Source organism: Castor canadensis, chromosome 5, assembly GCF_047511655.1.
Source record: "Castor canadensis chromosome 5, mCasCan1.hap1v2, whole genome shotgun sequence".
Taxonomy (NCBI): domain Eukaryota; kingdom Metazoa; phylum Chordata; class Mammalia; order Rodentia; family Castoridae; genus Castor; species Castor canadensis.
Window position 1 is genome coordinate 83,827,149 of NC_133390.1, and position 24,750 is coordinate 83,851,898.

Consider the following 24,750-nt stretch of genomic DNA (forward strand, 5'->3'; position numbering starts at 1 on the left):
TCTCAATCTTTTTCACTCCTGTATATGTAGACAACCAATTTTTTAAGTCTCCTCTTCTGCCCATTTTACAGACTTTAAGGTCCTCTTTTCATACAAGTACCTTTACCCATCCTCATACACATGTGCCTGTGAAGATGCCATATGCTTGTAAGATCTGTGGGTTCTAGCCATCCATCCATTCAACAGTATTTGTTGAAAACAAATACTACTACCAGACACTATTTTATGTGTGTTTGGGGTAGACCAAGGTAAGGCACCACAGTTCCCTGGTGGAAACAGGCTAGAAAGGAGACCTGCATAATGGTCTGTAAAAAATGACCTAAGGGACTGATAACAGAGGTGCCCCATCAAAGGCAGAAAACAAGACTGTATTTCCCAGTTTGGCAAAAAGAGAAGGGCAACCTAGTGAGAAGGAACCAAATGTACAGAAAGATACAAAGGAGTGAGAGCACAGTGTGTTTGGGGAAGATTAAGCCACTCAGCGTGTCTGTTGTGTGGTCTATGGGCATGGAAAAGTTTATAAAGAATGAGGTAGCAGAGGGAGAGAAAAATTTCTCCATATTCCAAAAATCAGTAGACAGGTCAATATATGACATGAATAGTGCAATCCTGGATCGCCCACATAACTGTACAATTAGAAAGGTACATCTACCAGAAGAAAAAACAGTGTGCATTTCAATGCAAAGTATGAAGAAATTCACTGTGATCTGTGTAACTGTTTTTGTTTCCACTCCCTGGACGCCACTAACAAGACTACTTTTGGAGGTCAGGTTTGCACCTTACTTTTCACCTGGTTGAGGTCAAGGTAGTGTGGTCACCTGGGTTGATAGGCACATGGACTTAATTTTTTTTTCAGTACTGAGGCTTGAACTCAGGGCCTACACCTTGAACCACTCCACCAGCCCTTTTTTGTGAAGGGTTTTTTCGAGATAGGGTCTCATAAACTATTTGCCCAGGTTGGCTTCCAGCCAAGATCCTCTTCATCTCTGGCTCCTGAGTAGCTAGGACTACAGGCATGAGCCACTGGTGCCCAGCTATGGACTTCCATTTAATCCATGTGCTTGCCTAAGATGTGAAGTGAGGGACAGAGGTAACTCTATTTCACGAGATCACCAAGCCATTCCCTACCAAAAACTTTGGGTCCATGCTGCTTCAATCCTGCCTGCTTGCCTGTGTCCAAAATACCCAGGAGTGCTCAATTTGACCACTGAGAGGCAGGCAAGCAGCCATTTTCTCCATGCTTCCTTATTTAGCGTTGGAAATGGTTTTAAATAGGCAGGTGGTTGTTGCCATGGTTACTCCATTACACCAACAGCTAAACTTAGGAAGGGCCCCAAGGGATAGGAAGAAAGCTTGATACCCAGGATTTGGAAATATAAACAATATTATCAAACAAGGCTACATTTTGCTTGACTGAACTGAGGTTCTCCAAAGAGGAAGCCTTTAGCATTACTGCCTGGAACAGTGCACTGAGGGATAACCTTGAGGTTAAATATAGGGAGTTGTAATTGTTCTGTTTGTTTTGTTTTGTTTTCAACTAGAGATTGGTGACTAGTCAGGGCTAGAAGTTCCTTAGGAAACCTGAATCTTTTTCACATTGCTGGGTCCATTTTCTGGGCTATTCCCATAAGAATTCTGAACCAGGGTCCAAGGGCTTCAGAGTCCTGAAAACTTGAAACCTTGAAACTATAAGCTAATAAGCCATGGTGGGCTTATTAACCTTTGTTAATGGTCTCCATGGGGAAGTGCTTGCTATATTCAGAAGAAGGGGATCACAGATAACACTGCCTATGCATACCTTGTATGGCACAAAGTCTTCTCCCTTTTTCAATGGGAGAAGCAAGGACTGGGAGCATGGCTCAAGTGGTAGAGTGCTTGCTTAGCAAACTTGAGAGCCTGAGTTTAATCCCCAGTACCACCACCACCCACCCCTTCAAAAGAAGAAGCAAGACTGATTTTGTATAACCCAGAGCAAAATATACAAGCCCTTGTTCAAAAACTGTCAAGAATTTCAGTCATGCACCGGTGGTTCACATCTATAATCCTAACTACTTAGGAGGATCAAGGTTTGAATCCAGCCTGAGCAAATAGTTCTGCAAGACCCTATCTCAAAAAGAACCTTCACAAAAAAGGGCTGAAGTGGCTCAAGGTGTAGGTCCCGAGTTCAAGCCCCAGTATCACACACACAAAAAAAATCAAATTGGTGACAGAGCATTAAACTAAACCCAGTGGCTTAGGAGGCTAAGAGCAGGGTCCAGAATGACTACACAGATCTTACCCTGTGAGCTGGCCCTGGCAAGGCAGAGAGGGATTAACAAAAAGAAGACACATTTGCCAGGGTTTGGAGAATGGATGGAGTTTGCAATAGAGGCAAAAGAATGGAGCAAAGAGGGTTTAGATTAGGGGAGAAGAGGAACTATCAGTTCCTCAGAGAGGCAGCAGTCAGTGCTAACAGAGGAGACAAGAATGCCACCCAAGTCTTCCAGATATTGAAGAACCAGAACTCCATATGTCTCCAGATTAACTCTCTGTGAAAGGTTGGGTGTATATAGAAAATATTCCTAAAGGCTACCAAATTCCGATGTCACTGTCCATGAGAAGTCTAACTGTGGAGATTTGTCCTGTTGGTCAGAAACTCAGAGCACTTGAGGAATGTGTCACTCCAAACTTGTTGAGTGTCATCTACTTGAACATGTCCCTCAGCAGTTGAGAATGAGGCAAGCTATTTCCTGTCAGTCCCTTCAAAAGGACCGCAACAGTGCTTCATTCCTGTCAGAAGCTGACCACCTTTCCCAAAAGCCCTTGGGGAATTAACTCCAAGCTCTAGAGTGTTAGTTTTCTTGGAGGCAGGCCCATGGAGTAGCTGATGAGGGGTTCCCCAGAAGCCCTAATGCAGCTTGAGTCCTTAGAGGGTTTGGAAATACATCTTGCAAAGAAGTAAGCACTTAGTAGGAGGAGGCAGCAGGGTGTATCCCAAGCTGCCAATAAAATTTGCCTGTGCCACTTGTTCTCTGTATGACCTTGGGCAAGTAAATTAATCTTTTTAATCCTTTGCTTCCTCCCTTGAAAACTGAGCAAGGTTGCTATTAGCATTTAATGAAATAAAATATAAGTTTATGGCATATAGTAGGTTCTCGACTAACACTTGTTGCTGAATAACATGAAATAATAAGCATGAGGAAAATGTTGCCCGAAATCACTAATAAAGACTTGACAATGGAAGTCTTTTTTGATGGAGCGGCAAGTGGGATTCAGTTCTTGTAAGATCTTTGCTCCGTAGACTGAGCCCTTAAACTGAAAAGCTGGAGGACACCTCAGCAATGATGCATCAAATCTGACCAAGTCTCTCTTTTAGAGTATGGAAAGGTGGCACCAATTTGCCAGGGTTGAGTTGGTTGGATTCTCTGGGACTAGACCTGGGGAGGAAAGTCCTTTTGCTGCCTGCATGAGGCAGATATTTGGATCTGAATAACAGAGTCTGAGTCAAACAGTTAAAGGCAGGATGGAGGCAGGCAGTCACAGACCCAGCTGAAATGTTATCTGGAGGAGCAGGTTGGAAGGGAGGAAGGAGTGTACAGGACAGGTGTCATGTGCTCCTTGGACACTTACTGCTTAGCAGCTGGAACTATTTTGTGCACAGCTGGTGGGTAGGCAGGTGCCTGAGCAGTCAGATGCTAGAGATAATGACTATACTCTCCCCTCACCCACCTCTTATCTCCCCCACCTCCAACCTTATCTGAACACAAAGATGTTGGGTTGGAGGCACAACAGAAGCTAGCAAACTCCAGGCTCAGAGTTCTGAAAATGAAAGGGTTTCTTCTTTTGAATGTCTATGGTTTGTTCTGCAGCCCCAGCTTATAACATATCACCATTTACATAAGATACTCTTATCTAAAAATGAAGCCATTCTAAGTCATTCTTTCCAGGAACCCCATGAAGGAGCACAATAGTACAGCCCAGATGTTTGGCTTTCCCAAAGCACAAAGGTTCAATAGAAGCAACCAGAAAGTATTCTCACAGTAAGAGTCTTCATTCTGTACCCTAAATTGCACTTTGCCCCTCCTCTTCCAATACTCAGCTCCCCAAAAGAGACTACCCTACCTACATACCCAGCAATCCAAACTGTGTGTACCTATTTTCCCCAATATATGAAACTATCTTTTCAAATAGTTGGGTTTTGAAAAAGCCCCCAAATGCAGTTGGCTGTGGCATTTTCTATCTGTGTTCTTATTCCTGTACCCCTTTGGAAAGCAAATACAAATCTTATGCTTTGTGTTCAAAGTACCCTTTGACCTTTCAAGTCAAAACAACTTACCTAATTACCTGAATGTTTACATACTGACCAACAAAAATGTTTTGTCCCTCGCCCTTCAAAACCCTCCTTGGGAGAGTCACAAAGAGGGAAATGAATGAAATATGGGTTCATGTGTTTTTCACCAGGCACTCATTATTATGCAATTGCTGAAGTCCAGGGGTTGGGGTTTTTTTGGTTGTTGTTGTTGTTTTGTTTGTTTGTTTGTTTTTGGCTGGATTATTTGTTTACAGTCAGCCCTTGATTATTTGCAGAAATGAAGAAGCAGCCTCAAGGATCATCTCAAGCCATGGATGATCAAAGATTCTAGGAGGCTGTTATTAATATTTGTGTGTGGTTTTCTCTACCCTAACATTCACAGTATTTTAAGTAATATAATGAAATCACATTGACTCTTAGCATTGTTGCCTTCATTCTCCTCCTGGCTGTACAACCTCTCAGAGCGCTACTCAGCAGCAGCCTGTGGGACCTCAAGGCTCCCTACAAAGCTGCCAGTTGGCCAAAAGAGTTCCTTATGGCAGCTTAACAGACCTTTTCTTCCAGTCCCTTCCAGTTAGAATAAGAGAGGTATTATTCATGTCAACAAAGAGTGGAATCAGTTTGTGATAATATCAAAAGGAACTTGAAAGCAAGTTATGTTTTCAAGACATTAGGCCAAATAACTCAAAAGTTATCAGTATTTGATTGATTGGTTTCTAGAAGGATTCCCATCAAAGAGCCCAAGATGTAGTATGTAACCAGGTTCAGAAGGTTAAGGTTAGCATGATAACCTCATGGAAGAAAATCAAAGTACACAAATTCAAAGTAAAGTAGGAACTGCCTGGGTCCTTTGTGGGTGTTGACAGTCTGACTGCATTCCAGAGGGGAGAGGTCAAGAAGGTATTGGAGCTTTCAACCATGTCCTCCTGAAGAGAGGGTTGAATCTGAAATTGTTTCACCCAAAGAAGAGAAGATAAGGGAGAGTGATGATTGACCTCAAATATTTAAAAGCAGTTTCTCACAAAGGAGGAATTGATTAATTTGCATGATGAATCAATGAAGAAAGCCGCGGTAAGGACCAAATTGAGCCCCATATAAGAACATCACTTCTACCACAGGCCCAAGAGTGTAGGTTCTATTGTCAGGCAACCTGGATTCAAATCCTGGAGTTGTTACCACTTCTGTGTGATCTTGACAAAGTTACTCTTCTGAAACCTCAGTCTGATCACCTGTAATATTGAGATATAACACCATATGTATTTTCTATGGTTGCTGTCACAAATTACCACAAATAATAGCTTAAAGCAGCACTAATTTATTGTATTATAATTCTGAAGGTCAGAAGTCTGAAATAAGTGTCACTGAGCTGAAATCAAAGCACACAAATTTCTAGAGGCTCTAGGAGAGAATCTGTTTCCTTGCTTTTTCCAAAGGAGATATCCCACTTCTTGACTTCTGACTCCTTGCATCTTTAAAGCCAGCAATGGCTAGTCAAATCTTCTTCTAATTACATCCCTGTCAGTCTTTCTTTTGCCTCCCACTTCCATTTATAAAGACTCTGTTGTTACACTGGACCCACACAGATAACTCAGTATAATCTCCCTATCTCAAGATAAGCCAACTTAAATCCCATCAGCAACCTTGACTCCCCTTTGCCATGTAATCTAACATATTCAGTTTCCAGGGATTAGAACATCGGACATCTTCAGGGTATTATTCTGCCTATTGTAAGGCTGATATCTCATGGGATTACTTTGAAAATCCAACAAAACCATGCATTTAAAGTGCTTCTTATAGAGTCTGGCACTTCAATGGAAGCTATCATTGTTATTGTTAATATTATTTTATTACAAAGACAGATCTTACAGTAGATAATAGTCAAGTTAGATGACTCAGGAGCCATCTTGAGGAAAATGAAGGCAATGCTAAGAGTCAATGTACTTAATCATATTATTGAAAACTCAGTTTTAGTGATTCTCTAAGACAGACAGATAAAAGTCTGTTGGTCATAGAGTTAGTCATCAATATAGAAACATAAGGTATGCTTTTCTTTTCATTTATTTGATAAAAAACATTTTTCAACAAAATATCAATCTTTTTAACATTATGTACTTTAATAATACATCATACAGTACTATTACATATCATTATAAATATTTTGCAATATCATTATAAATATTTTGGAAAGTCCAAAAATGCTAAAGTATGTAAAAAAAAATCACTGTCCCATTGTTTATTGTCCCATTGTTCAGAAACACAATATTGCCATTTTGGTGCATTTCAGGAATTAATTTGATATATCAAATTAATATACATTAATTAATTACATTAATTAATACACATTATTAGTTAAGATACATATCTTAAAATATTTGTGGCACTATACTTCTTATAAAGTTGTATATAATGAATTTTAAATAAAAATTTTCTTTGTACAAGTTATTCAGACTCATTGTAAAAAAAAAAAATCATATTGTACCCCTATCCTCCCAAAATATAATTCTGTCAGCATTGTATTTCCTTTCAACACTTCCACTATACAATTTTATTTACTTGAGACCACATTGTATACCCAGGCTTAAAACATTATTACAGTGGCATTAAATATTTATAGTTTGTGGAAGGAAGAAAATAGGAAGGAGCTGAGTGAGTTTATCTGCAGTGGGAGTTTGACTAGTCTTTTCCAATTTAAAAAAAAATCCCAATGATTTTGTTCAGTCAATATGAGAGTTTTAAAGATATTACTCAGTCCCCTTTGCAAGTGAAGTAAGTATTTGCTATGTTTTACAGCTCTACTTTGTGAGGGGTAAATAAAAAAAAAAAGATCATATTATCTTAGTTCCAGGTCCTACACATAGCTTTGTCATATCTCAACAGGACCAGTTTCTGTTTTGTTTGATCATCAGATATAGCAAGGGTTGCCATCTGATCTCTGCAGTGGTAATAGTTTTTAAGCCTAAGTGACTATGAGGACTTTAAAAAGGTAACATTCCCAATGCAATCACTTCTGCTCCAACCCATACTAACAATATTACCCATCAATGACAGCTTTCAAACCTCTTAGATATATTAATTTTAATTGGCACAGCTGTCCAAGCTAAATGTTGTTGATCTGCTTTACAGATGAGAAGAATTGAGGCTTAAAGAGAGATTATGCACCTTGCTCAAGACCACACTAGTTAATAGGTGAGCTGCTATTCAAACCTAGGTCTGTCTGACTCCATAGCCTCCACATATCCTGCCACACTTCCTGGCCTTTCCATGTGCCCAGTTTGGTGTCCCATGACTAAAGAAGCAGCCAAGAAAGAGACTAGAGAAGAGCCACAGAGTAAATTAAAGGACCCATGTGAAAACCATAAATAAACCAAAATCGTTTTTCCTGGAGAGAAACAGATGATGGATTGGGAATGGGCCTCAGTGAAGAGTTCAGAACAGGAAATAGTGACCACACCTCCTGCCTCTTCATCTCAGTTCAGGAAAGGAGGGAGAGGGTAGGTGAGAATGTGCCATTTGGATGGGAAAAGGAATCTTCTGGCCTGGAAGCATATTAAAGGCTGACATGAGTTATTGAGAGAAGTTGTGGAATCCCTTGCACAGGTTCCCACAAACAGAAAGTTTCATTCATCTGGAGTGACAAATACATTTGTCCTGTAAGCACAGGGGTGTGCTCATTGCACCACCAGGCCCCACACCAGGGAGAAGTTCTCTGCCTCCCACTCCACAAGTGCCTACAATGTCCCCTACAAGACCTCTTACCTCCCTTGTTCCTCAGCTCCCACTGGCCCCCAAGATGCCCCACCCACAACCATTACAGGATTTCCACAGCCACTGTGGCCCATCCTGATGTCCTTCCCCACCCTCAGGCCCACCGCTCATGGAGCCTCCCACTTGTCTCCCTATGACATGATTTTTATGCTGTTGCTACTTCACAAGAGCCCAGTGTCACTACCCATACCCATTTTACAGAAGCTAAGCTCCCTTGCTTTTGTATGAGATCCTCCTCCTCAAACACCAGTCCTACCTCCTTGTGGGCTTGCTACCTTTCACATCTGCCCCCCATACCTAACCTCATGTCCTTAACTCCTCAGTCTAGTATGATATCTTTCTCCATGGCCTCATCATCACTTATTGTTTCAAAATGCTGCTCCAAACATTCTGAACACTCCTTGATCAGCTCCAGCCCTGGCCTCCACCTCTATACATGACTTTCTTGTAGAATCCGTCTACAACTTGTTTTCTCCCTCTTCAGTTTGTCCTCTTTAACTTCTATAATTCATTATTTGGGTGCTAAACTGTTCTTTCTCCAGCTCATTCATAAACTTTCACTAAGAAAAGGATCTGACCCTGTCTGGCCCCCTCTAAACGTAAACTAGAAGGGTGATTCTGTGCATGTTCCTTCATTCAGCCAAAATGCTTTGAGCATCTATTTTGTTAGTTAGCATCACGCTAAGACCGAGAGGAAAGGTGGACTACCACAATCCGTTCTTCCAAGGAGTCCCTCTGTTCCACACGCAGAAGCCATGCCAACTGATTCAGTATCCTAGGGCTGCTGTCACAAATTACCACAATTAGGTAAGTTGAAACAACAGGAATTTAGTCCCTCACAGTTATGGAGGTTAGAAGTTGGAGATCAAAGTGTCAGCAAGATAGTTCCTTCCCCAGCTCTGAGAAAATTCATCTCATGCTTCTCCTTTTCTGCTGAGAAAATTCATCTCATGCTTCTCCTTTTCTGCTGGTGTCCAACAGTCTTGGTATTCCTTAGCTTGTAAATGTGTCACTCCAATCTCTTCCTCCATCATCACATGGCATTCTCCCCATGTGTCTCTCTGTCTCTGTGTCCAAATATCCTTTTTTCTTATGAAGACACCAGTCACTGGATTGGATGCACCCTGATCCAGGATAACCTCATTTAATCTTGATTATATCTCTAAGACCCTATTTCCACACATGCTCTTATTCACAAGTATGGAGAGTTAGGACATCAACATATTTTTATCCCCATAGAGACACAATTCAATCCACAACACCAACTGGCCCCCAACCCCCCTCCACACACACCCACACACACCCACACACCCACACACACACACACCCACACACACACACACACACACACACCCCATTCAACATAATATGGTGAGCTATGTTTTAACAAGGGGTTATGAACCACAAGGGCATTGCAGAAGCCCCTAACTGAAAAACTGGGATTAGATTCCAAAAAGAAAGTAACTTTTAAGTGAGAGCTTGAGAAAAGTGGAACTTGCCTGGGCATCTGTGAGGGGACGCTGGGCACAGGAGGAAAGGCAAGACGTTCCAAGGGAGATGGAAAGGGAGGTGGGAGGCAGCTAGGCAATAACTTGGTGGTCTATACAGGAGTTTGTGTCTTACCCTAAAGATGGATGAGGGGACAGGGAGGGGTTCCAGTTACTAAATGTTTTTTGAATAAATTGATAAAGGAATGAATTACTCTCAAAGCTTATAGTGCAAACCTTTAGAAACACACTGCGACTTTAAAGTTCAGAGCCTTGCTGAAGTGTCATAGTAGTGCAAGGTGTTTCCCAGAGGGAAAGAGAGAAGAGTCAGGAGAGAGACAAGAGAACCCAGCTCTGCTAATCTGGAGGAGTTAGCATATGCCAGGCCTGGGAAAACTTCACCTCAGGGCTTTCTTTCCAACCCTGAACTTTAAAGGATGCTATTTGGCAGTGGAAGTAGAAATTCATATTGGGAAAGAAGAAATCCACATGTCATTCTTGCTCCTCACCACCACAATTTCAGATTTTCTCATTCAGAAGTCAATTTAGGTGGCTTTTAAACTTAGTTTAATATGTCTTTTGTTTGTTTACTTGGTTGGTTTAAGCACTGAAGAAGAAAAGAATGTCAGAGTTTATTAGCTTTCTATTGTACTTTACTAATTAGAACTTTGGAGAATTATCCTTTTGCAAAAGAGTATTTTTGTGATATAACAGAATCCATCTTCATATTTAAAGCTAATGTGATTAGCATATTATTCTGAATTATTTTCTTTAAACTGTTCATAATTGACCATTTCATTAAAAAGAAATTGAAAAATGAGGTGAAAGGGTAATTGATGTCCTCAAGAAAGAGTCAAGTGATTAGTTTTAATTCCTCATTTAAATCAACATTTCCTAAAGAAAATTTTAATGCACTTATTATTTGACCAAAGGAAATTTTGAAGGCAGCCTTTCGCTAAACTTATCAGGAAAGGTAGTAACTCTCTTCAGTGGATAAATAAACTCTCCATCAAGAAATCCTGGACTTTACAACTCTTTTGTATCAGGCTGTATATAGCCCCGCTGTGAATTGTGGACAAGAATCCTTGTATTTCTTTGCATTCAACATGCGAGGAGCTGAGTTTCAGTCCTCACCCTGCCTCTTATTCATTGTGTGTGTGCCGTAGGAAAGTTACTCATTTCTCTGATTCTTAGTGTTCTGGTGCGTAAAATGGAAATTACAACTGTCTCAGGATAGAATATTCTAATTCTTGATAAATAAATGGAATTGAAAATTTTCAGGTATTAGGCTAATGCTATTGATTGCTAAAGGAATTTGGAAGGAGGACATATATATGTTTATATACACACACATATATATACACATTTATGTGTATGTAAAATATGTATATTATTTATATATATGCATATAGGCACACTGTAGAATCTCTCATTTAAATGCATAGTGCTGTAGTTCTTATCTGTTATTACAAGTTACAGACTCAGCTTTGGACAGGTCTTTAGATTTCAACTACCTTCCCAGTATAAGTGTTCTCTCCATAAACACCCCTTTATGGAGAGTCATCAGAGCTCTACTTTGAAGATTGTAGGAATGTTTAAATTTTGGTGTTGGGAGTAAGGGGTTCTGCCACTTCACATTTTACTAAGTAAGCATTTTCCCAACCTTCTAATGCTCTTCAATGAAAATAGGGCTCTCAATCCAAGAATGTATTTTATCCCCTCAAATTACTCTCAAGTATCAGGGACTTGTGTAATCACTGAATATTCATACTTATTGAACCTACACTTAGGTTGAAATTCCTCACTGTCTAATAACAAAATGTCTTCTATTCTGTTGAATGAAGAGTCTCTTTAATCTTAAGAGTGGACCTTTTTGGAGAGCATTCCAAAGTGTCAATCAAGCCAAGTACCCTACCTTGCCTTTGAACTCAATGAGCTGAAAGTGTGTTGGTAATCTCTAGCTTTGGGTTTACCATAGGGTAAGAGGTGGTGGGAAGGTCCAGGATAAATTAAATATCAAACTGTTCATCTTAGTGTAGCTTTTTTTGGAGTTGTCAACACAGAGCATTCCAACTTCTCAGGTTCCCCCTTTTCTCTTCTGTATTACCTGAACGTGGGTGAGGAGAGAGACAGACTGCTTATAATCAGGATTTCTGCAGATATGCACAGAGTTGAAGTACAGACAACACAACAAGATGCCCTCCAGATTAAGCTGATGGCCTGGTTCATAATTTTACTTATAATCATTACCTCGGTACATACATACGTAACTGGGTGGGTGGGAAAAAGTGAGATAATCAGCCGTAAATCAATGGATTAGAAAAGAAGTAGAGATTTGAAGGACTAGATAACCTACTAAGGAGATAATTTGTCCCCTAATAATTAGATCTTGATAGTGTATGGTTAAAATTCATAATAATCTTCATTTGTACAAAGTGGAAAATTCAAGTAGCTTAGGCTATTTTTCCAGTACTTAAAAGATAATTTCATTACTCAGTAGTTCATGATTGTGAAATAGTTGATATACCTACCAGGTTTTCCCTTAAGTTATAAATACAAAGCAACAGAAAATATTTTTTGCAGAAATGCATGGGATATCACTGTGCACATCTGTGTACATGGTCATTGCAAACACCCAATACCTTGAGTTCTTACCCTGCTGCAGTCAGTCAGCCCTTGAAATCAGACATATGTTAGGACTCACGATCAAAGGTGTCAGCTTCTCAGATAAGAAGGATTGTATTGGGAAGGTAGTGGGGGAGACATTTTTGAGGCAGCTTCCAAGACAGTTCTCAGGAGGAAACTACAAAGGTCTGTATGAGGGGTTACAAATCCCAATGCCTGAGGGGCCAGGCAGCTAATGTAAATGAGAAAAGGAGGTTAATGTGAGGCTTCAGTGAATAGTGGGGACTCCAACAAACTGGAGAGCATGAGAGAGGGTGTAAGGGAGCAGCCAGTACTCAGCTCTGCCTAATTGTCAGGTTGAAAAGCAACCAGGTATTAATAGATCTGATTTCTAGAGAAGATGGGCTCCAAGTGTATATACATAATTTTCCAATTTTAAAAACCACCTTGGAAGCCACTAGGCAAACACATTCCTAGGCCCATAAGACCCTTGGTTCACCAAACTGTCACATTAAAGCCCAGGAATTATAAACCTAAGAATGTAATGAGGACCAATTATTTCTTTTTCTTGTTTGACTTTGACCACAAATTATTGATGCTGTCAATGTAAACTGGTCTCCTATCAAAAGAGAGAATGAATAGACTTAAGAGATCAGTATATTTGCACTGACAAAGGGATCCTAGATATCATTTTAAAATGATCCAAAAAGAAAAGCAACTCAGGAAGTGAAAGAGAACATAGTCAAGAGTCTCGTTAAGAAATAGATATATCATGTAATAGAGATATATATATATGAAATCCCCGTTAAAGGAAAACAAAAAGTAAAAGCTTGAGGCTCTGTCCAGGGAGAATAAATGTGGAGAGGGAGAACAGAATAGCTATCAACTCATCATGAGGCTCAATTCATGATAAGCCTGGAGGAAGTGACCTAGGTTGCCTTCTGCCAGCAGGTGCTACAGTAAGTAGCATTGGCTAATGTAAATTCCACAGGATAGTAACAGGAAAATGACAGGAAGGTAGAGCAAGTTGGGGTGGGGGGAATCAGTCATTAAGTACACTCGGAAAAGTCTAAGCTAAACATATTTCTTTTCTGTATAATGTTATAGAGACTTTAACATAGATTCCAATCTACTGGAAACATGCAAAAGCAGAATAAAGGACTCTAGAAGAAAAAGGGCTTGTGCAGCTGATTTGAGAAGACTGTTATTCTGGACTATGGATTTTGATGCTGAAATGAGAGCCCCTGGCAAGAAATCGGGAGCTTGTCACATAAACCAAGAGCAACATTTTTTTTTTTCTGGCCAGAAATTTGAGGACCAAACAGGAGAGCTTTAAAATGAGATTTAAGAGAGATAAAGTATAGAATGAAACTTTAAAATCACAGCCCACAGAGGGGCAGCAGGTGTGAGCTAGAAATAAGAGGCAAGGCAGAGGTGGTGCCAAGCAGTTCTCCCAAGGAATTGGCAGGAAGGGACATCAGGGCCACACTTACAGCTGGGATGCGCCTGCCAATTGCACAGTGAGAGGAGCAAACTGAACAAGTTCCTTAGGGAGACAGCATGACCTTAGAGAGAGCAGGTAGAGATGGGCTGGAGTAGAGCACATGGCCCAGAACAGTGCTAGGTATTGACAAGGAATGACAAGTTCACACAAATCACAGTCACTGAAATGGGTGGTAAAAGCACATCCCTAAGTATAAGAAGTCACAAACGTCAGAATGGAAGCAAAGAAGAGAGCATATGGCTAAGATTTTCAAAAAGATGAAATAAAGAGGATTTTTTGGCAGGGTATGCCGCAGGATCCTCAGGCAGAGCAAGGCTTTCCCATTTAAGATTTTTTTTTTTTTAACATTGGCTCAAGAGGAAAATGGAATAAGCAAGGGAAGGGGGTATTTATCCAGGCATCTGCCTCATCTAATGAAATTTTTTACTTGTCTTTCTGATAATTTTATGACTTGAGAGGTAGGGCAAGCAAAAAAGAAACTTTCTCTGGAACTAATCTAACCAGGAGGCATCTAGCGAGCTAACGATGTGGAAGGCATAAGTGAGCTTGGGATGAGGTAACCTGACCATCTTGAAGTTCTCTGATAATAAAAGAAAAAAACATGATGCATACTGAAGTGTGTGCCCTCTTCTACCCTTCCGGCCTCTGCCACCTATCACTTTCCTCTGGCATCTCCAGCCCCATCCTAATAAGAACTCTAGCCCAGACCCTAGGGCCACCACCAGGGACTTTAGGGTAGAAGATCCTCCATGTTTCTTTCCCAAGAAGTGGAAGAAAGCAAAGATCCCCAATCCAAATTCAGCAGGAAAGATGTACTACTTGTATTTTGAGTTAAACTCAGAATCCATGAGGCCAGTTTTATACATGGCAATGGAGTTCTATTTTGGCTCTATTTGCTATATATCATGATTATATATTTTTTTCAATTAATATTCCCAACAACCCCTGCAAGGCAGGTAATACTACCCTATTTCAAAGATGAAGAAAGAGGCTCAATGACTTGCCCAAGGCCATATAACAAGTAAACACTGGAACAATGGCTTGAACCCCAGGCCTCTCTGGCTTCTAACTAGAGTTCCTGCAGCTCCATCATCTATCTCCAAAACTAGACATCGTACTTTGGGTACCTAATGGGTTAATTGGCTTTTGTGGGTTAGTGTGGAACTTAGCCTCAACACAATATTGTTTCTATGTGGAAATGTGCTCAGAGGGACAAACAACTGGCTTAAGCAAAGAACTTTTGTAACCTGACCTACCATAATCATGTTCAGAATGAACTGGTGGTAGGAGAGAGAGAGGAGAGCAGACACATTCAACCCACATCCCCTGACTCCATGATGTCATTCCCCTCCAGCTTTGCATCTGCCTAGGAACAGTCTCACACACATTTACAAAACAGCCCCAATAGCGCCTCCCACAGAAGGTAGCAGTAAGGATCAAGTAAAGGGATCCTTCAGTGCATAAAGCAGCTAGTGCAGTTTAGGCATGCAGGAAACATGTGATAAGTGGTAACTGAGATTATTTCCAACAGCTCGGGGCAGGTTGAGCTGGAGGAGGGAGGTGGGGAGAGGGAGGGCAGAGCTCTGCTGGCACTCCTGGGACCCACCTGGCAGTCACAGTAGGGTGAAATATGGACCTGTTTCCAGGCTTTGCCTCAGCTCCCCCAGACAGTTCCACTTTTCAGCCCTGCTTGGTCAGAAGCCAGGAAGTGGTCTTCCTCAGCCAGAGGCTCAGTTCCAGCAAAGCAGCCGCCTTCTCAGGCCTTAGGGCTTATGTTCTAATAAGTTGTCCTCGCCCACCTGTGTCTTAACTGTCCCCACTTGCCTTCAGATTTAAGCTTCATGGGCTGATTAATGTGTGGATGCTGGAGAACACAGCTAAACAATACCACAGAACCTTAGGAATGTGTTCCTAGCCTGCCTGTCCCCCTTTCCCTCTAGGTGGAAATTTCTTTTTGTCCCAGTATTTGACTTTGCTCACTGACAAATGCTCTAGCTAAATCAGCTGGAAGGGATTTTCTTTGCATGAACAACTGAGTTAACTCTTCAAAGGGAGAGAAGATTACTAAAAAGCAGGCAAATTTTGTGAGGTTGTTTGTTTGTTTGTTTTTTATCGTGTTGTTTTTTAGAGAGGGGAAAGTTGCTATTTTCTGCTGGCAAGGATAGATACTAACAAAACATCCTGAAAACTCAGGTTCTCAGGACAGGAAAACTCTGATAAGATGGCGCCCTGCCTCACTTGCCTTCCAGCAGTGTCTCCTGAGTGACTCTCCCTGCCCCGAATGAAAATGGTGGCATTCCCATCACTGTGGTAGCTCTCTGGTTGGGTTACTGGGACTTTGGAGACACCGTGCATCCTCTGAGAGGTGTATTTGGGAACATGTTGGATGATCATGGAGTTTAAAGAAGGCTCTTGTTGTGACCTGTGTATGCGGTCCACATGTGCATCTGCATATCCCCACGTGCTGCATCGGGAGGATCTGATTTCAGATTTTGGCAGGTTTCATCATGCTTGGAGTCCTGCCCTTTGGAGGAGATATTGTCAGGTGCCAGACAGATTTTGAGAGAGCCTATCAAAGGAAAATGTGTCCATAGTCCACACAATCGAAATGTCTTGTGTGGAAAAGAAGAGTCACTGCTCTGAGGCTGAAGATTCTTTGGAGTCTGGACTTATCCTTGAAGTGAGGAGAGCATGCTCTAGACATGAGGTTTGTAGGTTTGGCTCTTTGTTACTTTAGACTAAGAGTAGAGGCCAAAATCCAAAGGGGATACCACTGTCTGATGAGTATCACAGGGTCCCAAGCCAGCCAACTTGGAGCTGGATCCCACGGCCCTGTGCGTGATCTGTGTAGATGATGTGAACAAACCCAGCCCATAAGCATGAATGAGAATGCCCCACAGTTTTAAGTCACTATCTCTTGTGACTTTGTTTGACTGTTCCATTTCTCTCCAGTGCTCTGGGGCAAAGCAGTTGGAGTCAGGGGGAATGAAGTGGTAGAAAATATGGACTGGAAATCAGAAGCTGATATTTGCGTTGCAGCTCTGTACCTCCAGCTGCATCATCAAGGACCAATCTCGGTTTCCTAGTATGTACTGCAAGAAGGATGACATGTCTTGGAAGAGAACCACCACCCATACCTGGCATAGAATAATAGTTCTGCATGCACTATGTATCAAAGAGCACATTATTTCTATTCATCTCTCACCACTCCCTACCAGGGAGGGCATGTTGAATAAGATTTTTGTCAGCCATAGCTGTTTTAAATAGTAATTTATTTTCTCATTTTTATTATTCAACATCCATTTGCCATTCAGTCAGCCAGTATCTCTGGTTACCAAGCAGTAATGATGTAATTGAATTCCACTCCACATTTTTAAAAAAGAATTTAACCCACTACTTGACCTATACAATCTTTAGAATGATTAAATGTACAAATACTATTCAACATTAAGAAATGTTGACTGCAGCTCATGGATTGCATTTATACTTTAGAAAAATACTTGGAACTTATGATTCCCAGGCTGGGAATCTCTGAATCCCAAAGACCATTTAAATGAAAACGATCTGTCATTTGTGACTTTGCTGATAATTTTTCACAATGAAATGACTCAAGAAGTGCCTTCTTAAGTTATTAAAAGGATTCCATACTTATACAATAAAATACATAAAGGATAAAGTAAGTTTGCCCCTCCATTATTAATCTTTGTCGGCCCACTTTCTCCTGGTCTCTGGTCTACAGTCCTCTCATCATTCATCACCCTAGATTTTTCTGAGTGTCATGAACACCAGTCTTGTCCCAAGTATGGAACAAAGCCAGGGAATACCTTGCTCCTTGACGCTGAAATACACTGAGCCAACACAAATCTGTTGGCAGGAGCAGCAGGCACAAGAGTCCCATTCAGAGCACAAACACAGCTATTTATAAAGCCTTCTTCCTGATTGCTGGGTGTTCACTTTCCCTCAAACCAAAGGGACCACTGCTGACTCTTGGAAAAGATTATTCCATCCACAGCTCCGTGCCTGAGGGTCACCAAGTGTCCATTCTGTGAGCAGTGAGAACAGGAGACAGCATGCAGAGTGGATTAGATGTGGTGACAAGCCCTCTGATGGGCCAGGGCAGCTGAGTGTGCGGGTGACACAGATGGCTTCTGCAACACCTGTGAGGTGACAGTCACAGGTCCCTTCCAGGACTAGACATCCTGGCCTTGGAGATAAGGCCACTTGCCTTGGCTTCTATTTTTTAGCTCTCAACGTAAACTTTGGCTAACACAATTACTAAACTTCTAAAGGTATTTTGGACTCAAATTGTGTAGAATGTAAACAGGTAAAGTATTTTCAGTATTATTAACATTTGTCATTCAATTATAATCCAACTGTACTTGAATTTGCCCCTCTGTGTTTCAACTATGCCACTTTGACTTGCTGGATTATTATTTACCTTAATAACTTGATCCTAGCCTAGTATCTTCAGTAGTAAAATAGTAGCCCAGCAAACTCAAAGCCACCAATAACCAAGAAAACCCAAAAGGGTATTATGTGAGGTCATTTTTTTTCATGGAGAGAACTTTATGAAAATTTATAATAGACAAAATAACCTGTTAACTAAATACAGTTTTCCGGGATGTGTAAGTTTTGGCCTATACAGTATACTCTTACAAAGTTGGATTAGTTGCCAACACTAATATTCAAGAGATTTTACATTTCAGTGCTAAAACCAGGACAGACCAGGTCAACTGGGATTGGAGAACCAGATTACAGATACACAGGAACTCTGTATTATCTTTGTAAATATTTTGTAAATCTAAAAGTATTCCAAAATAAAAGGTTAATTTAAAAATAAAAAAGAGATTTTTACATAAAAATACATATTTCTGGATTCTCTCTCAAAATGGTAACTCTTGCAATAATTACACCTATGCTCCTGTATGGCAACAGTCATGGAGCACAGGGCTCCTCCCACCCTGTCCAGGATGGTGTTATCTTAAGTTGCTCTGGGGACTTGAAGAAACTTCAGAAATCTGATGCTCTTGTTCTGAGCTCTTCATTGTTAGCTGAGGGAACTGAGGCCTGGGGCTCCTGAGTGACTTTAGTGGTGTCACCTGCTGGTGTGTATGAGGCCTGGGGCTGGAAGGCAGGCCTCCTACCTGCTAACTCAGGATGGCCTCCACTCCATCATTCTGCCCCCACCACACAACACAGGTCACCATGTTATGGGTATCCTCTGTTTCCCTAGGCCTCCAAACCCAATGCTGACTGACACAGAAGGCCCAGCTAGCTATTTGAGTCATGAGCCACTCAGAGAACCTGATTATTAAAGCCCAAACCACAAAAAAGGGATACCTTCACTTCAAGGGCTTCTATTTCTAGAAATAACTGCAGCATTCTCTGTGCAGACTTCTAAGCCCAAAGAAATGTTTTCATGTTTTGATTTTTGACTTCAAAAGCCCATTGCCCTTAAAAGTTCCTTGATTATCAAAGAGGGGCCATCAGGAGCTTGGGGTAGTGAAGGGAGAAAAATACATTGCCTCTGCTGGTGCAAATGCCCAGCAGCTAGCTGGGTTTTACTTATGGGCATTCTTGAAAACAGACTATTCATAGCTGTCAGGATGATGACTGGTTCCAGCCCTAAATTGCTGACAAACATAAAAGAACATTTTTAATTAGTCTCATTTTTTCCCCTCATCTGTCAAGTGAAAAGATTCAACTAACTAGTGTGCAATTGAAGTTATTTTCTTATAAACCAGGGGAAAATGAAAGCAACCCATAAATAGAGTCATTCCGTGGTGTCACTACTATTATTTGTTACTTCTCTACATAGCTGAGAAACTCCCTTGGAGCCCAGAAAAGGAGCTTCTGCCTCAAGAATGGGTTCACCTGGGTAGATTAGAGCACAACCAGTAACCTAGGAGCCTCATGAATCTGAGATCAGTCTCAGAACAACTGGTTAAGGATTAGTCATCTCCAGCTAAAAGGTGATTATGAGAGGGAAAGATATGGTGGCCAAAGAAAATTCAGGAAGAGGGATGAAGAAAACCCATTCCAGCAGTCATTAAAACATTGTTGGTTTTATTCTCTCCATAAAATGTTGGCCACCTGGGATAGACCCCCACACTGCTCCTGCCCTTACCTCTAAGGCCAGTGGGAAATGAGTCTTCCAGTAATCATGTCTCCTAGCAACAAGGAAGGACAGTTTTTGAGCACTTGCTATGCATTAAACACCTGCTTGGTGCTTCACATCTGCCACATAAGTTTCACAACTTTATTGTGTAAAGAATGTTTCTACTTTGTAGAAGAAGAAATGAAAACTCGAAGTTAAATAACTTGCCAAGTCAGTAGGTGGCAAAGCTAGGTCTGTACTCTGGCTTCTCAGCTTCCAAATGCCGTACTCTTATACAACAGAAGATGAAACAGACGGGTCAGTGCCATATTCAGCAGCAGCAGAGTCCTCCAAAAAGGACTAAGAGTGAAGCACCTGGGAGACACCTTCAAAAGAGAAGGAACACTGGCATCCAGGTTCTCTGGTTGGCAGGGAGTAAGAGAGTCTTCTGCCTCAAATTCTAAGGTGTCATGTGCCTTGAGGCTCTTACCAAAGGCTCTGGAAAGGTGCTATGCTGATGATGGTAAAGTAAGAGTGGAAGAGGTGAATTCATGCCAATCTGCTAGTCCCCTTATTTGTAGCAATGTTTTCTACCTCCCAGGGTTCTTCTGAGTAATTAAATGAAAATGTTTAGTGGGGTGCAAAACCAAAAGGACAACCATGGGAGTAGAGTACATTCATTTGTAACCCCAAGTGCCTGTGCTTTTTAACAGAGAACAAAAGGAAGCATTTAGATTCTGAGCTCGGTTTTCTGTGGGTCAGCAGTCAAATTTTAAATTCCTGGTGACATTTATTAAAAATATGTAAGCTCTGTGAGGGCAAAGTCCTGCCTGTCTTATTTGTTACTTATCTCTGGGCCTTACACAGTTCCCCTTCTCACACATAGTCAATATCAATAAATGTTTGATGAGCCAAACGTGCTATCCTTCAGCTACAAAGAGGACTGCTCCTGGAGTCTCTCCTGATCTCCCATGCCCCTCTCTCAGGAACTGGTGCCTGCCATTTATCACACTAACATAAAATCTCAAGTGTCACTTTGACTATTTTTTCTCATTCACTCCTCACAACCAACCAGCCCTGTCAATTCCACCTCCTAAATTTTAGCTCGTGAATCTCCCCCAACACTACTGCCACTGCCTCGTTCCCAATTCTCTCCTGCATTTCTACACCATGTCCAAACTATTCTCCAAGTCTGCACTCTGTATCACCTCTTTCAAACCACTCTCCACCCCTGGGACAGAAGGATCTTTAAAAATCATCCATCTACTGCCACCACCCCACCCTCACTCCCACTTAAGGATGGTCCATGACTTCCTATAGACTTCAAGATCAAGACCAAACACCTATGCATGACATACCCAGCCTTCATAATCTTGCTCCCATCTACCTCTTCAGCTGTACCTGGCCAAGCTCCACCTTGAGTTCTGTGTCTCCTCCAGCAGGACTATGCTCTCTCTTGCCCTATCCCATTGCACGGTGCTGTGGTTTGGATGTGGTTCCCCACAAAACTCATGTTGAGACGTGGTCCCCAATGTAATAATGCTGAGAGGTGATGGGGCCTTTGAGGGTATCTGGATCATAGGGGATCCACCCTCATGAAGGAATTACTATAGTTCTTTGAGACTGGGTTAGTTACTATGAGAGGGGGTTGTTGTAAGGCAATTTCCTCAGATTGCTCTTGCTTCCTCTTATATATTTGTTCCTTCCACACATACCTGCTTCCTTTTTCTTTTTCCACTGTGATATGGGGTGGCATGAGGCCTTAAACTAGAAGCTAAACAAGCACCCTACTCTTGAACCTCCAGAATGTGAGATAGATAAACCTCTTTTCTTTATAAATTACCCAAGCATTATGTTAAAGTAATGGAAAACAGACTAAGACACTTGGGCTACTTCCTCTGCCGGAAATGCTTATCCTCCACCTTCTCTGTTTCCCTTGAATATCTTTCTAAACTCAACTCTCACATCACCCCCTAGGATACTTGCTCTAACTGCCCTTGACTCCACTAGGAACTGGGTACCCTCCCTCCTAATACCCCAGTGCTGAGCTCATCACAAAATGGTCTGCTTCCTTGTCTTCCTTTCCAGGTGGCTGGCTCAAGGAATGCTTCATTTCGTCTTTGTTGTATCTAGCATACCTTATAGTCCCTGGCACAATGAGTGTTTTTTGCAATAATAAATATTTTGTTTCACATCAAACACGCAGTTTCTTAAAAACATATTCTCAATCATGTCACATCTTTGACCAATCATGTACCAATCAAGATAATTAACCAAGGACTTAGGGTGTGGTCTGTGACTCTGGAAAAATCTATTAAATTAGACATGTGGGGAACATGTTTTTTAACCAAAAGTCAAGACACATGATCTAACAAATAGGATTACACATTTTATTACCCATAAAAATAAAAATATATAGTGTCTACAGTTATACAACCAGATCTGTCATTTTTGCCTTATTGTGTTATCCAAATGGCCAACTCAAGATACTAAAATAGTAACAGCTAATACTAAGTGGTAACATTCTTAGTGAGCCAAGCACTATGTGAAGTGCTTTGCTAAAATCTCATTTATTCTTTTCAACCAGAAGACTCATATGATTTGAAACAGGTATTTTATCTGTTTTTCAGGTGAGGAAACTAAAGTTCAAAAAGATTAAACACTTTACCAAACGTTTCACAGCCGGCAATGCATGAGTAGTCTATTTGATCCTCTCAATCATTCTTCCATTCTGACCTAGTCATGACCTTTTAGCCTTATTAGATCATCAAAAGAGCCACTTCTGGACAAAAATAGCTGTGGCTTTCAGAAATTTTTATTAAAACTCTAAATCTCCTGGCAATAACTTTCAAAAGTCATGATTCAGACCAGCAGTGATAACTTGAAAATGGAATCACAATGCAGGACTCTGGCTACAGCGATCTGTTGCTACCGGAAAGGAATGCTCGACCTTGGTGGTTATGACGACCTGTGTTTTTCCTTTTACTTGGTCTCTTGCCATCATTGCCAATTGAAAGGCACTGATTCTCATCCTATTCCCCTGGGGGAAGCCCCTCCTTTAGGTTTAACTAGTTCTGTCCTTGATCATGGTTTTCACTGCACTAGGATCTAGAGCAATGTTTCTCAAATTCCTGTCCACTGACCATGCATAATGACCACCTGGACACTCGTAAACTATCACATGGAATCTCTACTCTAGATTCGAGTCCCAGAAGCAGCATTTTAATCCATTCCCCAGGTAATTCTTATAAATGCTAACACTTGAGTCTCCAGAGCCTTACAAACAGCAACAGCAAGCAGCTTCTTAGGGACTCCTCGAGGAATCAGGGACACAAACCCTGAACTATTAGGTCAGAACCTGCATTTTTAACAAAATCCTCAGATGATTTACATATGCACATTTCTGTGCAGCAAACCACCAATCTAGAACAATATTTCCCATTATTTTATACCATAGCATGAATAGAAAATGAAAACCTTTATTTGGCATACTGGGAATACAGATGAGAATGTCTGCTGCAACACTGGGGCTCAGTCTTCCCCTATCCCCAGCAGTCAAAACTGAGGAGATCCGTATCTCAGGCACACCTGTGCAGTCATGCACTGGTTGTGAAGCTCTGGTGTACTTAAAGTACCCCCCAGCTCTTTTAACTCTTTTCATGAGCCACAATTCCTTAAACCTTGTTTACTTTTATTTCTTTTATTATTTATCATTTACTTTCATGAAGAGTCAGGAGGGCTACTTTTCAACCAACTAGATCTTAAAACTCTTCATCTAATGGAAGAACACAGTCCAAGTTCAAGTTCTAGGTAGTGTTGGAGAAATGCAGAGAAAATGGCTGTTATTCTGATGAGTCATCTGCTATGCTCTAAGAAACACTTGGAAGAAATAAGAGCCTTCCTCCCTCTAAAGAATGTTCATTTCCTCCTTGGTCCACAAAGCTGAGGACAGAGGATTAGCAACATTCAAGGTGGCTTCCACTCTCCTTAGTGCCAAGAAGAATGTGATTTTGTTTAATCCTTCCTTAGCAAAATCTGTCAGCTTGTAAACTGGACAGGTGTCCCCTCTCTTAGCCAGCCCCTGATAATGGGGTGACAGTTGGGGTGGAGGGAATGGAATACCTTCAGGAACACTTCCTGGTGAGACCATCTGATCAAAACCACCAAGTGTCAGGCACACCATCTGACTTTACAAAGCTCCCAGCTACATAGGCATTCCCACTGACTTTTTTTTTTTTCTCTCCTCAAGAAAATGTTGAAAAATTTCAAAGCTCAAAATGGTGAGATCCAACTTTGAGGCAAATATGACAAGATCTACTTCTAGATGAAGTATTGTCATGGCCTAAGCAAACAGAGTTGGGGAGTAGTGACTATTGCTTCCAAACAACTCACCTTGGGCTGGCGAAGTGGCTTATGTGGTAGAGGCCCTGAGTTCAAACCCCAGCACTGCCAAACAACTCACCTTTATGTCTTCTCTTTCCAACTTGGCTGCAGATCTGTATTGATTCTCCTACTCTGCTTTCTCTTGCCTGCAGATCTGTATTGATTCTCTCACTCTGCTTCCCCCAATCAGAGCATAGACAAAGCAGCACAATTTGGCTGGGTTAATGAGGCGTTATCCCTCCTCTGTCCTAATTCTGCATATCCCTTAAGTCTCAAAAGGTTGCATGATCTCCCTTTCCACCCATACCCACAAGAGGACACTGCCTAAAGTCTTCTGCATTAGTAGAAAGGACAGAGACCAGAGCATGGTCATTTGTGACCTTTGATTGATTTTTCATAAATCTTTCCTTGCAGCAGCTCCAGAGGGAAGCGGGCCTTTCTTCTGTTCTGACCAGGAAGTTCAGAGCACCATTAGTTGTTCATCCATAGTTGCCATGATGTCTAAGAAATGAACAAATTTTCCCTAAATTTCTAGGAGGGTCAATTGGTAAAAGTCTCTATTCCTCAATCATCTGATTAACAAGTGCTGAAAATGTAA

General features: G+C 41.3%; 1 protein-coding gene across 5 annotated transcripts in view; it reads left to right on the forward strand.

Annotated features, from left to right (window-relative positions):
• Dgkg (diacylglycerol kinase gamma) overlaps nucleotides 1-24,750 on the forward strand; it is a 199,943-nt gene that overhangs the window by 107,632 nt on the left and 67,561 nt on the right. The gene's annotated exons all lie outside the window — the stretch shown is intronic.